Source organism: Glycine soja, chromosome 18 (genome assembly GCF_004193775.1).
Source record: "Glycine soja cultivar W05 chromosome 18, ASM419377v2, whole genome shotgun sequence".
NCBI lineage: Eukaryota > Viridiplantae > Streptophyta > Magnoliopsida > Fabales > Fabaceae > Glycine > Glycine soja.
In genome coordinates this window covers 35,850,052-35,853,781 of record NC_041019.1, presented here as the reverse complement: position 1 = coordinate 35,853,781, position 3,730 = coordinate 35,850,052, and the positions used below count along the sequence as shown (strand labels likewise).

The following is a 3,730-nucleotide window of genomic DNA, read 5'->3' as shown; positions in this document are numbered from 1 at the left end:
TCTGCTCCGATTAAAGTGTTCCTCTTGGTGCGGGGGTTCGACGGCAAGCAACAACGGCTCGCGGTGGCCACCAATGGTCTTGGGTGGTGGAAAAATGAAGTGTTAGGGTTTGGGTGGTGTTTTGGAGAAGAGGAGAGTGAAAAATCGTGTTTTTCACGCTGTGGAACGTATTTATAATTTGTAGATCTCGCTAAACCAAAATCCACTTTTCGCGCTTAGCGCGAGAATTCGGGCTTAGCACAACTCCCTTTGCACTAGGGCTTGCTTAGCGGGCCAAATCTCGCTCAGCGAAATTCCCTCTCGGGTTGGAATTGCGATTAGCGCACCCCTGCTCGCTTAGCGTAATTCCCTCTCGGGTTGGAATTGCGCTTAGTGCGTCCTTCTCACGTAGTGACACATCAAAAGTTGTTATTTTCAAAATCCCAATGGTCAGACTGTGGAAACATGTCTTAGGAAGCTCTAGGAAAAATTTGAAGATGATCCAACGGTTAACGAATCTGTTATCGCGATTTTACTGAGATAGGTATGGATAAAATCTGAAATCTCATAATTTCAACTTAGTTCAGTAAAACTCCACATAACTTAGCATCAACATCAAGAAATTCATACATGACTAATTCAAGTAATACCTCAACTCATTCAAGTCAACCATATAGTCAAATAACATGATAAATACAATTAAACATCGATTTATAACTAGTAATATTTCAGGGTGTTACAAAACTAGCAGTTTCCATTTGCCTGACAGAGAGGTGACTATCACCTTGGATGACGTTGCGTCGTTGTTACATTTGCCTATTGTAGGGTCATTCCACAGCTTCGAGCTACTTCATGTCGATGACGCTGTCGAGATGTTGGTGGAGTTACTCGAGGTCAGTGCTGCAAAGGCGAGAGTTGAGACCATTCAGTGTCATGGGTCTTATGTGCGACTATTGTGGATGCGCGACCTGTATGAGCTGAAGATTAAGGCATGTGACTAGATTGTAGCAGTGCAAACGTATTTGTTGTATCTCCTTGGATGCACACTCTTTGCTAACAAGAGTGTCACATATGTGCACGTGGTATTCTTAGATGCATTGCGTGACCTGACGCAGAGTGCGGGTTACGCTTGGGGCGCTGCTGCACTTGTGCACATGTATGATAGTTTAAATGACGCGCCCAAAAGCACGGCGAGACAGCTTGTAGGATATATCACTCTATTACAGGTTAGTTAAGCTGTCACGAAAAGTTTTTTCATTGAAGTTTATTATTATATGTTGTCATGTATTTTAATAAATATGCTTATAAAATATATTTAGTGTTGGATTTACGAGCATTTTCCGTCCGTTGCTTTCGTTGTTGCTACCGAGGATTACGATGAAAGGAGACCGCGTGCATGTCATTGGACCTCTGGCAAGGCACTGCCCGTTTCCACATATCAGAGGCGTCTGGATAGACTAACCCTTGACGCGGTGTGCTGGATTTCGTAAGGTAACCACCGTTCATTTAGAGAATTTGAGGTCATCTCATTATTTTCGGCCATCTCAGATGGGGCCCCTTGACGGTCATTCACCGACTGGAGAGGGTTACACGACAGTTCGGCTACATCCAGACTATTCCGCCACACCATATCGTGTCTTCACTGTCTGCTGCTGAAATTGATGATAGATGGATGCAGTTTGGTGACTACATTGCACCTGTAGGGCAATTATGTGCAGTTCCTGACCACTGTTTGCTAGATTACCTGGATTGGTTTTACATGATCTCGCACCCATTCATGAGTCTGACACAGCCAAGGGATCCTCCTAGAGTATCGCCGGTTCAACAAGATGAAGAATTTGTTGAACCAGATATGCATCAGCAACACCTAATGAGGCAGACATTGATCAACATCATCTTCGGCATGCAGTGGTAATATTTTTTTTTTGGGTTTTTTGTTTGTTGCTTGGTTTAGTATTTGATTACTAACAATTGTTATGTTTGTTTTATTTCACTTGCTAGCATGACTTTACAGCAATTGTTGATAGGTTGGACAGGCTACTAAACCTGAGGATCTTGACCAAAGGAACAAAAGCCTATACTGTTGTTGAAGAATGTGTGAGCATCGCAAGATGCTACATTGGCCAGCCAACTGTAGCCCATAGATCGAGGCGAAGGTGGCATACAGACGGACATTGAAGTTTTACTTTAACTTTGTAAATTTTCAGTTTATAATTTTTGTATATTTATTTATTTTGGATATTTTATTTATTTTGTATATTTATTTATGGATAGTGACACTTGTTTATTTAATTTTAATCATTATGTGATATAAATTATTGTCATTCGTCTATCCTTAATTATTACTTAATTGTTGCGTTAAGAAATAAATTAATTGGTGCAATTAAAATAAATTACGCATGTATGATACATTGTTGTCATAATTGATAAGACATTGTGAAATGCATGTGTATTAAGATAAAGCATGACACGATATTGTCAGACTTGACAACACATTCTGATGCAAGATAAAACTTGACACCACATTGTTGTAGTTGACAACACAAACAGAAATCATGTGCACGCTTCTCTATTTTTTTTTTAAAAATTAAAGCAATGTTAGTGAAAACCATCTATATATATGACACACGCCAACACTCTAAAAAATCACACAATCTCTCCCAACCTAATTTTTAGAACAAAGTATGGCAGTTTTGGGAGAAACAAGCAGTCGGATGATTGTGAGCTCCACATTGGGTTTTATTTTTCCAAATGGATCGATTATTCACAACGATAATGGTGTTTATTTTCAAAGTTCCACTCTAGTACCCATTCAAGTGAGTTATTATGCACCATTAGTAGAACACCAGATGGTATATTAAATTTACTTGAAGCCACTATGACCTCTACTCATGATGCCCTGCTATATTACAATGGGAGGTGGAACATGCCACACCAAAATGAGTTTGACGGTTACTCGCTCACAGGAAAAAAACCAAAAAAGTTTGGCATTCCTTCCGGATATATCATCGATGAACTGAAGGACTTGATCAAGCAAGTTGCACCTCATGGGATTCCCCCTTATGGTATTCATGAATCACAAACGGTAAGATGATTGTTTTTTCGACAACCAAGCCACTATGAGTATTCAGATAAAGTTATCAAATTTGAAATTATTCAGCTGAAAACTAACGATGACATGCTAAAGGTCTTAATACAGTCTAACTACTGGAAACAATTTGGGCCAATAAAAATTTTAGCTGCTTTTAGTAAACAGGTAATGGAAATGAAAGACGACGTGTCTTGGTCGCAACATGATTCAATGCAAAATTAGTATTACTTAATTGTAGTTTTTCATACAAATTTTATTTGTTTCCACTATGTTCAACATAATGTAATGTTTGAATTCGTGTCCATTAGCGAATGAAACTGTATGATTATGATTTTTAAAGCTTTTAATTATTTTGTACCTTATAAAAATACTGATTGAAAGAAAAATTCTGAATTTAAAAAAGATAATAATTTACACAAACGTCAATACTAATAAAATTTTATGTTCATGGTTCACCTAAATCAACAAATTTGGTATTCAGCCTACACAAACTTGTGTGACGCTGCATTCTAGCTATGTACGGAGTGGGCCACTGCTTTTCCTGAGAATGACAATGTGTGCTCCACAGCAACGCCACTAGTGGTAAAGGACAATAGTCTCATAACAACACCTGTTACATAATGATAGTGGTAATTGAACGTTAGATACACAACTAAATTT

At 38.5% G+C, this 3,730-nt stretch overlaps 1 long non-coding RNA gene across 1 annotated transcript; it reads left to right on the top strand.

The window, feature by feature from the left end:
* Positions 1 to 2,251, top strand: LOC114396120. The gene is made up of 3 exons (XR_003663233.1): positions 1 to 1,205; positions 1,299 to 1,890; positions 1,981 to 2,251. It is a non-coding gene; the product is annotated as an uncharacterized LOC114396120 (long non-coding RNA).
* The last annotated feature ends 1,479 nt before the right edge of the window (positions 2,252 to 3,730 follow it).